We start from the raw sequence: 12,149 nt of genomic DNA, 5'->3' as shown, positions 1-12,149 counted from the left end.
TATGAGGGAGTTATTCAGTATCGTACTCTATGTCCATCTTTTCTGGCTGATTTACCTGATTTGAAAAAGAAAGGCTTTTCTTTTGTTGAAAATTTGGAGTTTTTAGACTGGAATCACCTTTTCAAAATCAAAAAACATTTATATCCTCAGTTAGTCAAAGAATTTTATGCAAACATGACTTACCATGAAGGAAGTGTGCATTCTTATGTTAATGGCAGAGACATTATCTTGAATAATGAAACTATCAGTGACTCCTTGAAGTACACTGATGTTGGGCCGTGTGCTTATACATCTGTAAAGTGGGATGATGGAGTTGGTATCTCTTACCATGATGCTTTGGCTCACATTTGTGAACATGTTTCCTTAATTGATTGCATCACACCCACTCACAAAGCCCTAGGATATGAACATGCTCAGTTGCATCGAATTGTTAATCACATCTTGATTCTTCAAAGTGGTTCATATCAAAAGGTTTCTTACACGGACACACTTGTTTTGTATGCCCTAATCACTAAAACAGAAATCTCTTTTGCCTATTTGATGGCTAGATACATGTTTGATTCTGTTAGAAGTGTGAAAGATAAAGTACTACCTTATGACATGTTTTTAACTTGCATATTTGAGAATTTTGGTGTTGATCTGTCAAATGAGGCTTATGAAAACAGACATTCATACCTAAAACGGGGTGATTCAGTGAAACAGAACAAAGGACCCACTAGATCTGAAAGAGTGGTTCTAGATGATGATGATGAAGAGTTCATTCCAGATGACTCTCCTCCTCCTTCCATCGAGGGAACTTCCATCTCAACTGGGAAGAAATCTGCTCTACTAAATGTGGTCAAGGATGTTGCTCAAGAATTTGTTTCCCAATCAAACCACATGATTGCCATGAGCAAGGAACAAAGGAAGCTAGCTAGCAAGCATGAGAATTTTCTGAGAAAATCAAGAGGTAGGGTGGCTGTGCTCATGACCTTCATTGATAACCTTCACAATGATGAAGACATTGCCACTAATGTTGAAGAGGAAGCTGCTTCGTAGGGGAATGGTTCTGATGCCTAGGATTTGTCTCATGAAAACTGTTGCTGCTGCTCTCTTTTTGTCTCATGAATTCTGTTTCTTTAGCTACTTTTGAACTGTTTCATTTTGGATGACTGTAATAACTCTAGATATTGATGCACCTTTGGTAGTTTAGTCAGTACTTTGCACTATGGACTAACTCTTTTCTGCAGGATGCAAGACTTTGTTTTTGTTAATCTTGCTTATTATCCACCCTTGATGACAAAAGGGGGAGTAATAGCAATAGTATAGCAATAGTATAGCAGATCCTAGTACTTCTTTTGGGATTTTTTGCTGCATTAATACTTGATTTCACCTGCTGATGATATTAGCTTAATGATTGGGCTGATTATATAGTGTTGTTTGTTTGATATCCCTTAGACAAGATAATTGTGAATAGCTCTCTATTGTGTTATCTTTTAGTACAATGTAAAACAGGAATAAAGAAGAAAGCATAATTCCAGGGGGAGCTAATCTTGAAAAGGAAAGGGGGAGCAACACTAAAGCAAGAAACATCAAAAGGAAGTTTTCTAACCTTACTAAAATTTAAATTCCTTTGATCATTGCTTGATTATGTTTGTCATCAAGGGGGAGATTGTTGAGTTAAGAAATTAATTAATAAAATTGATGATGACAAACATTTGACTAGTGGGCTAATCACCCAATTAGTTTTGATTATTTTTGATAAGTGATGCAGGCTAAAAACAAGTGTTGCAGCAGCCCAACATCAAACAAAAGATATATGCTAATGGGCTGAATGGTAAGGAAGACAAGCCCAAGTCTTTCATCTCAAGCAAAAGTCTTCCAAGAAGCAAGGCAAGGCACCAACGGGCTGAACTTGAGAAGAACCCGATCCAAGCCCGAATTGATTTTCAATTCCCTCCATCTTGCCTTACCAGAAGCAACGTTCCTCTACTCTCTAATCAAGTCAAATCAAAGCTTCAGAAAAGTAAGAAACTCTGTACGCATGTCTTAATAAATTATTTTTCATTCACAACTTCGATACAACTAACCAGCAAGTGCACTGGGTCGTCCAAGTAATAAACCTTACGTGAGTAAGGGTCGATCCCACGGAGATTGTTGGTATGAAGCAAGCTATGGTCACCTTGTAAATCTCAGTCAGGCGGATATAAAGCCCACTTGGTGTGTGCTTGGGCTGAGCTTGAATGTTACACGTGTAGAGGTCAATCTTGGAGTTGAACACCAGTTTGTAACGTATTTCTGGCGTTCAACTCTGGCTTGTGACATGTTTCTGGCGTTTAACTCCAGACAGCAGCATAGAACTGGCATTCAACGCCCTTTTACGTCATCTAAACTCGGCCAAAGTATAGACTATTATATATTTCTGGAAAGCCCTGGATGTCTACTTTCCAACGCAATTGGAAGCGCGCCATTTTGAGTTCTGTAGCTCCAGAAAATCCACTTTGAGTGCAGGGAGGTCAGAATCCAACAACATCAGCAGTCCTTCAACCTCTGAATCTGATTTTTGCTCAAGTCCCTCAATTTCAGCCAGAAAATACCTGAAATCATAGAAAAACGTACAAACTCATAGTAAAGTCCAGAAATGTGAATTTAACATAAAAACTAATGAAAACATCCCTAAAAGTAACTAGATTCTACTAAAAACATACTAAAAACAATGCCAAAAAGCGTATAAATTATCCGCTCATCAGGTTAGTACTAAAAGGAATAGTTAGGTATTAGCATAGCCAATGTCAAGTTAGGTTAGAACTTGAGTGTGAAAGGATTGGGTCAATCCTGTGAAATTGGTGTATGTAATACTGTTAACTATAGTGAAATTCTTCCATAGTTGTGGAGGAGACTGGACGTAGGTTGCATAGCACAAGGCAACCGAACCAGGATACATGCTGGTGTTAGCTTTTCTCTTCTCTGCTGTGTTCTGGTTTCTGATATTCATGAGACAAAAATAAATTGTCTCATAAATTTTCGCTGCTGAGTACAAACAGTATCAAAATTGAAAGTTTGTTTAAAAAGGATAATAACAGCAACTAAAAGGAAGGCATAGATTCAACCCCCTTCTCTAAGCCTACCACAACCTTCAGATACCATATATATAAATTATAAAACCTAACTCTAATTTTAAAAGTGTCTTTCCTTCTCTCTATAAGGTTAGAACTCGCAAATCCCAATCTCCCATAGCATCACAACCATACTCCTCGCCATTTCTGCTCAGTGCTCATCGTGTCTTCACCTCTCGCTGCCTCATTGTCTTTGATTGCGGCGTCCTTTTTCCTTTTCACCGCTATGTGACTGTGTTCTTATATGTTGTAATAATAATTTTTTATTTGTTTTTTATTTTTTATTAGAACTTTTATATAAATGATCAATATAAAAAGATGAAAAATGAGACTTCACAGAAAATAATAATCTAAAGGATATAAGAATGGGAGCAATATTTCTTTATGACAGAAATTAAGATAGAAACGGAAAACAAAACTAAGAGCAAAAACTAAAAATGAGAATGGAAAATAAAAAGATATATTCCGTTTAATTAAATTATATCCAGCGCACTATAGCTTGTTTCAAATCAAGTGTCCCCATAATTTTAATTAAATTAATCAAATCCTTGAATGCCTCGTCATACACTACTACGTGATTATATGGATACAACATCATCTGGATTCTGGTGGTTGATACTAATTTAAATATTTAATACGGTTTAGTGGCAACATTAGACCATATCATTAGAAGAAAAAGTCCATTTTTTCCTCCTTAATCTAACTTACCTTTTCTTTCATTTGTCTATTTTCGTGGATGGACACTCCATTACAGAGAATTTTTTTTTAAATAAATAATTTAAATATTTTTTTTACAGGATTGGTGATTTCAAATAATAAAAAAGATAGACGATTTCAAAATAATAGGAGAGATAGGTGATTTTAACTCACTAATTAGTGGGCTTTTTTACGTAAATGTGCATGCAAATAACTTTAATTCCCAAAATGCGCATGGCTGAAAATGTTTCTGAAAATGCGCACGGCCAACTCGCAAGTATCACCAACGAAATGGGTCCTGGCCACTGACACAAACCATTTCATTTGTTTCAGGTATGAAATGGAGCACCTCACACATGGCACACACGAAATGCACCATATCACCCATGGCACACACGTAATGCACCATTTCACTAATGGCACACACGAAATGGCCCAACTCACATATGACATCCACGAGTTGAGCATTTCATGGGAGGCACACACGAAATGGCCATCCTCAAGTGTGGCAGGCATGAAATGGAGGGGGGCAGTCAAAGCAGCAAGTCTCAGTGTTGCAGTTTCCGTACGAGCATGTATTGGGTGATTGGGAGGCCATTTATTGTTGTCTAGTGAGTGTGAAGCATATAAAAGGAGGTGAAGGGAGGGGAGAGGACCAATTCGAAGGTAAAAAAAAGAAGAGAAGTAGTGGGTTGCATGAGAAAGTTTTATCTGTTGGTTGGGTGAAAAAATTTTGTGTTGGAGTAGTAATTTTTATTATTAAAAAAATAAGTAGAAGTGGAATTAATGTGGAAGAAAACCTTAATAGGTTGGATGAATTTCATATTTATGCTCATTTACATGTTAAGGTGAGTTTTTTTAATAAAAAAATAAAATTTTGTTAATAATTAAAAAAAATTGTTGTAAACTAAATAATTGTGTTTTGATCTATTTCAATTTCAGCCAGCATGTGTGTTGACTCCGCATGGCACGCTGGTCGATGTTTTCTCTGTAGACGAAGCAGATCCGAGTATGGAGATTAGGAGGCAGATGCTTGAGCTGTATCTAAGAAGAGCCGGCTTCTATTATGCGTCTCTGATAAAGCGTTTTGAGTACGACAACCCAATGATTAGCGCTCTTGTGGAGAGATGGCGTCCTGAGACCCATACATTCTACCTCCCATGGGGTGAGTGTACTATCACTTTGGAGGATGTTGCCATGCAGGTGGGGTTACCAATCGCCGGTGAGCAGCACACTAAGGTCATGGAGTAAGTTCCACTAGAGGGATATTTGGCAATGGAGTAAGGAACTCCTTGGAGAAGTTCCTGACGGACATGTTGGGACCACGAAGTATAACATAAAACTGAAGTGGCTCAGGAATAGACTACAACAGATGCCTCTTGACTCTCCTAAGGAGGCCCTCGTACGGTATGCACGTTGTTACGTTATGTATTTATTGGGTGGCGTTTTACTTCCTGACAAAGCGAACAACACGGTTCACGTACGTTATCTTCCTCTCCTGGAAAACTATGATGCCATTAGTACATATAGTTGGGGCAGTGCCGTGCTCTGTTGGTTGTATAGAGGCATGTGCCTAGCGACTGATTATAACATCGAGGGAATGTCTGGTTGTCATACACTGTTGATGTCTTGGATATACTTCAGACTTCCTTTCTGGGCACCGGACGTGACGAGCCCATACATGTTTCCGTTAGCTACAACGTAATATATTTTCTTACATATCTTTCGTATTTATGACTTGTGTTGTTATTTCATCTGCATTTTTATTTAAATGTGGTTATGATCATGATGTTCTTTCGTAGGTGGGTGGACAAGAGAGAAAAGAATGATTATGCCGAGCAACGCTTACAAAGGCACCGGCTTAGGTTGGACAATTTGAAGGTGGATGAGGTAACTATTCCTGTTGCATGACTCTCGCATGATTTTGTTTTGTCCCTGAAAGTTTGTCTACCTGTGTAACTGACACTCGGCTTTGGTAGTTTCTGTGGATGCCGTACAGGGATGCACGTATTCTGCCGAGGGTGCCTGCGGAATTTTTTGGAGCTCCACATGGGGATTTCTATACGGTGGTCGTGCCACTTATTCTGTTCCACTGGATCGAGATTGTTAACATCGATAGAGTCATGCGGCAATTCGGTGGCAAACAAGGTCCACCGAACCTTCCATTAAACATAGACACCTTCCATCGCCAGTCGGCTCGCAACGATGATGGATGGTGGCCCATCCGCCTGCAGACATGGTTTGAAGTATGGGCAAACCGACGAACTGTATCATATCGGCTAGAGATTGATAGGGCAGATACCTTGCATCACAGTCATGATTATTACAGGTGGTATTGCTCGAGAACAAAGAGGTTTCTGTCACCCCCGGAGGCCTTCCATGATCTCCGAGGAGATGACATTCCGCGAGGGGCTCCGGCAGAGTACGGTAGAGGCCCAGTTGTTTAACTACCAGCAGTTCCACAGGACAGGAGACGCCATCATTCCCGCCGTGGAAGACATCAGGCTGTCGAAGTTGAGGAGATGCAGGTCCCAGACTCTCCAGTTCAAGATCCAGCTCAGGTTAATGCTGGCATATGACATTTGAATCCAGTTGAGCATGATCTTGTGAAGTCGCGGACGCCAAACAACTGTGAGGCCCTTGGTATTTTCGAACTTCCCAAAATCTGGACGCCCTCGTCTTCGCAACCCTCACCATCCAGCAACATTGGTCACCAAAAAGTTTGCATCGACAAACATACCTAGTATGATCTGACTCCACTACTTTGAATTCTGCACTTCGACGGATGTTGTAGTTCTTAATAGCAAGCATTGCTGCATCCTTACTCAGGAATTTCAAGCCAACCTCTAGCTCCATTTCACCGGTCAAACCATAGTTACTGGGTATGTCATCTGCATTTGTCAAGTTCATTGGACCAAGACTGAGGTGCAGGTATTGGTCGGGGGTGCCGCTGGAAAGACCTCCAACCATTGCAACATTTATCAGTTCAACACCAGTTGGGATGACCCTTTCGCCCTGAACCGGTTGGGTTTCCGGAACAACTTCTGCTTCCTCTCCACTATCATTCTCAATCTTGTCTTCCTCAGAGGAGTCAGCCAACCCGTCGGCCATTCCTTCCGGATATACGACATGGACATTGGGGAAGGGACGTCGGTCAGGAATTTCTGTATTCTGGGTGGGGGCCACGAAGGCGTTAAAAGGACGGACTGCGAGCCCTACCTATGTCCAAAAATGGAATGCCTTCACCAGCACTGGAATTTCGCAATTCCTCCACGTTATTCGAACTAGATGAGCTGCCCCCACATCTTGGAGCTTCATGTAGAGTTCCATCGAATAGATGCTTCCGATGCTACGATGATACGAAAACATCATCGATACGTGCTTGTCAGATTTAATATGCATTTTCTGATATGTAAACGAACTTGCTACAGCAACCGGCATCCTGTAAATAAGCGTACTGATCTCCTTTTTTCCAATCAGCCCAGTGTTCATCATAATCATATTTTTTAGTTGTTGCAGACACGACTGTGGGGAAATCATTATCCAAAGTGGGTCGTCACACATAAAGGTCACTCCCTCAGCTGTATACGAAATTTCACCATTGGGATATATGACCACATAAATATGTTCAGATGCCATTATGACACCCAAAAATTAGAAAAAGCAGCTTCTATGAGAGTGGAATTTTCGGAGAAGAAGAAAGGGGAGAAGAAGTGAGAATTAGAAATGTGGCTTTAGTTCTGCTGGAGAAGGGTTTTTATAGCCTAGCCGTTGTTCCAATTTGTGTGCAGTACACACAAATTTGTCACATTTCGTGTCCGGTACAAGAGACATGGAGTCTTAACTCGGCCGTACACCCATTTTGCGCCTGCCTGCCTAGAGTTCTTCCTTCCATTTCGCTGCTGCCACCATGGAAATGGGATACCCATTTCGTGGGCACCTTGAGTGAAATGGAGTTCAAATCCATTTCACGGGCACAGGCCAAGAAATGGCAATGCGCGTTTTTAGAAACATTTCCACCCATGCGCATTATGGGAATTAATGTTTTTTAGATGCGCATTTAGGTAAAAAAGCCCTAATTAGTAGGTGGGGTATCACGTAATTTTTTGGTGACTTAAATAAACAAAACAAAACAAAACAAAACAAAACAAAACAAAACAAATAAAACAAAAGAATTGTTTAAATAGAGGGACAGTCCCGTTTAAGATTACTCTTAAACTCCTCCCAAGGTGAAGGAAGCTTCACATGATGAAGTTGTAACCCCATCGCCATCTTTGTTATAATATCTGTCACCGTGTTTGCATCTTTCATAATCAAACGAAAGTCAACACGCTAATTCCAAATATGATATCTCTTATTTTGAGTACCAACGGATCAATAAACCCAAAACCATCTTGATGATTAGTAACAAGATTAAACGCTTCCACACAATCCGTCTCACAAATAACATCTCGCTGACCCACATACCAAGCTAAGAGATATCCTCTCCAAATAGCAAACAATTCTCCTTGAAGAATATTATTACTCTCAATCATTCCCAAACACCTCATTTGTCAACTCCCATTACAATCTCTAATAACACAAGCAAAACCAATACTATCACCCGAACCAAGATAACTAGCATCACAATTAATCTTGAAAGTACCAATGGATGGAGGATTCCGAAAACCATTTAGAATAGAGGGAAGGGACATACGTTGTAATTAGAAAATATTCCTAAGCTCATTTTCTAAAGTTAATGCCAGACAAATCACTTTTTTCTGGAGGCCATGTTTTATGAAAATTAAAGATGTCATTATTCCTTACTCGTCATATCCACCAAAGTCTCGAAAAGAACCTGAACGAATGCTATCTGCTATGATACAAGAACCAATTCTTCAAATCCAAAGGATGACAAGAAATATCCAACCTATGCCATACAAGCTGAGCTTTTGGACAATTCTGAATACAATGTAAAATCGATTCCTGACTAGAAAGACATCTTGGGCACCTATCCGATGACAACATCCCTCTTCTGAACCGAAAACTTGCAGTAGGAAGAGCCTCCTTAAGACACAGCCAAGCCAAAAACTTGTGCTTTTCTGGAACAAGCTAACGCCAAAGCCAAAGCCAATTCTCCCACTCCTCCCAATCAAACAGCTGCTTACACAACCACAAGTAACTATTGCGTATGACTTTGGCAGTAGACCTAAATCAATATCAACCCACTTCCGGATTTGCTTGCAAATCTAGATTGTAAGAAAAAATATTACCTTTTAGATTTTGAGATAAAGAAGAATAAATAGTATCTAAATGCCACCTACCAACAGACTAAATATCCTGTATCTGGAGATTCGAATAAAAATGTGAATATAATCCATCTCATTAGATAACTGTCCTTTTCTCCTCCAGCTACAAAACCAAAAATTCTGATTCAAATTCTCAATACACCAAGCAAACTCATCCTTCAACCCTTTCCAAGCTTTGCAAAGACCCCTCCAAATGGGAGAGCCCTTGTTCTTAGGACAACTAAAATAGTCATATAAAGATGATTGGTATTTGGCATCCAACAATTGGACTCATAACTTGTTTGGCTGTTGGAAAGAAGTCCAAACTAGCTTCCAAGAAGTGCAATATTCACACAATAAGAATCTCTAATCCCCAAACCTCTATATTTTTTGGAGTAACCAGCACCTTTCAACTAATAAGATTCAATCCTCTCTCATCAACTTGTCCTTCCCAAAAAAAATTTCTCATCATAGACTCCAATTTACTTATGATTCTTTTTGAAAAAACAGAGACCTGCATCTGATAGTGGGAATAGCGACTGCAACAAAATTAACCAAGCAGAGTCTACTAGCTCGATTGAGTAAACTCTCTTTTCAGCTTGCTAGTCTACCTCGAATCTTATCCAGGACACTATTGAAAGCTGAACAGATCACCCTAGAATGGCTAAGGGTAACTCCAAGATACTTGTCCAAGTCTTGGACAAATCTGATAGAGGATACCCCAGTGAAAACCTCTTTCCTTGTTGCAGAGACATTCTTAGAGCAAAGCGCTTTAGACTTCTCCACAATAATCTTCATCCCGGATGCTTTGCAAAAAATTTCTAAAACCAACATCACATTTTGCACTTGTTTCTTTGTAGTTTTACAGAATAAAAGTAAGTCATCCGTAAACATTAAATGAGATATTCTTGATCCCCTCTAGAAATAGCAATCGGCTCCCACAAGCCCAAATCAACGTGATGACTAATAAAGCACGCTAATCTCTTCATACACAACACAAAAAGATAGGGTCTCCTTGTCTAAGTCCCCGACTAGGAGTAAAGTCATTTAGACGATTCTCATTCCAAAGAATAGATAAGGAGGAAGCAGTGACACAATTCATAATCAAATTAATTGTAGGATTGGAAAAACCAAAGCTCTTAAGGGTATGGGCTAAAAACCTCCAGTCAACTCTGTCATAAGCTTTCTCCAGATCAATCTTAAAGGCCAGTGTGCCTTTCTTTGATTTAGGGTCCGTTTGGGAAACTCCAAAAGCTACTTTTTAAACTCCAAAAGCTAGTTTTTTTAGTTTTTGACTTATAAAAAGTTACATTAATAGTGTTTGGTACAATTTTTAGATAAATTTTTAACTTTTCAAAAAGTTATTTAAGAGTTTTTGAAGAAGTTAAAAAATGTGACTTCTCCTATTTTCAAAAGCTATTTTATCACTCCTATTTAATGCATAACTTTAAAACAAGGACTTCTATAATAACTTTCCAAACATAAAATAACTTATTTAAAAGTTGTTATTAATAAAAGTCCTTATATTTTAAGCTCCTTTTTTAAAAGAACTTATTTAAGAAGTTTAGCCAAACTAACCCTTAGTCTTCTTCATAAAGTAAATGACTTCTTGAGCAATAATGATGTTGTTAGGAGTTCCTCGTCTCGGAATAAATTCTCCTTGAAGCGGGCCAACAATCTCCGCAACATGAGGACGGAATCTATTAACAAGGATCTTGGGGTATCACGTAATTTAAAATTGCTATATAAAACAGCACATTATTTTTTTAGAAACCAACACATTTAAATTAGTACTAAGAAAGAATAAAAAACATATAAAAATTTTAAAAATTTTGTTATATTAAAAATTTTTATTATGCACACATAATAAAAATTAAATTACTGTAGAAGCTAGAAACCATAACCATGTGATGCACAAGTTGTTTTTTTATTTAAAATTTAAAATTTAATTACTGTCCCAAAATATCATTTGGACACTATATAGTATATACTATTATACTCCAAACCATGTATCTATCGGTCCCATTTTATCATCTTTATATTTTCATGTTTTCTATAATATTCATTAGATAAATGTTGTTGTCCTGTGAACAATTAATCAATTATATTTAGATAGGTTCTTTACCTTTCTGTATATTTAACTAGAGTTTTTCGCGTGACAGAAAATAGGAAGCTTCATCAGCAGTTTCAAATTCATGGTGGTGAGTGCAAAACTGCACATCAACAAGTGTTGAAACTTGAAAGCAATATATGCACTGAATGTTTGGAAAATTCTTGTTGTATGCAGATATATATTCCGAAGCATCTGGTTGGGATTTCAGTCCCCTCTTTCTCTCTCTGGAACTGAAGGCACTTCTAAGAATATAAAGGTTCCGTGGGCAAATTAAAATAATAATAGGTAATATTCCGATTCCCATCTTCTCTTTTTCGGTTTCTCCTAATGTTTTTGCCAGAATGATTCTGTTACGATTCAGTTACTAACGTTGGGTAGTTAGATCAGTTACTTATCCACTTCTTCTACTGCTAGCTACATATATACGATGTAGTAGATTCAAATTCACATAGTTGGGTTTATATGCACTATTCTTCTCTTTGTTCTTTCTTCTCTACTCTCCACTTTAATTTTCATGACACTTTTAATATGGTATCAGAATCATCAGATAATACATTAGTCCAATCATATAAGTCTAAACAAATGAGTTCTATACCCTCTCAATTTTAATTTTCTCGGAATAATTTTTATTTTTTAATATATACTCTTTAAATCTTGATGCGTTCTCTTTCTTCCTTCCTTCCTGTGTTTTCCTAAATACCCTCTACCCCATCCAGAACAGAAAAGCTTCCATTTTATTCTTAGAAGATAGATCACTCTCACTTTACAAGATAGAGTCTTCATTTTCTTTTAGCAAGCGGGCATAGGAAGACAGCCGCCTTCGAAAAATCATGCAATTAATAAAGTCATTTTGGGATGATTTTAAGGTGTCTAATGTGTATTGCAAAGACTTTTGTTTTGCTAGTCAATAGCCAAAAAAGATTCATAATATATGGAAAAAAAAAGCTATTTATTCAACTTTTTTTATACTATATATAT

General features: G+C 38.1%; 1 protein-coding gene across 3 annotated transcripts in view; it reads left to right on the top strand.

Moving 5' to 3' along the window:
* LOC107639213 (ankyrin repeat-containing protein NPR4) overlaps positions 11,056 to 12,149 on the top strand; it is an 8,367-nt gene continuing 7,273 nt past the window's right edge. For all 3 annotated transcript variants that reach the window (XM_016342687.2, XM_016342688.2, XM_016342686.2), the window contains exons 1-2: positions 11,056 to 11,259; positions 11,346 to 11,456. The gene's annotated coding sequence lies outside the window, so the exon portion shown is untranslated. The remainder of the gene's footprint in view (positions 11,260 to 11,345; positions 11,457 to 12,149) is intronic.

This window comes from Arachis ipaensis, chromosome B04 (genome assembly GCF_000816755.2).
Source record: "Arachis ipaensis cultivar K30076 chromosome B04, Araip1.1, whole genome shotgun sequence".
NCBI classification, from domain to species: Eukaryota; Viridiplantae; Streptophyta; class Magnoliopsida; order Fabales; family Fabaceae; genus Arachis; species Arachis ipaensis.
This window is presented reverse-complemented; position numbering and strand designations above follow the sequence as displayed.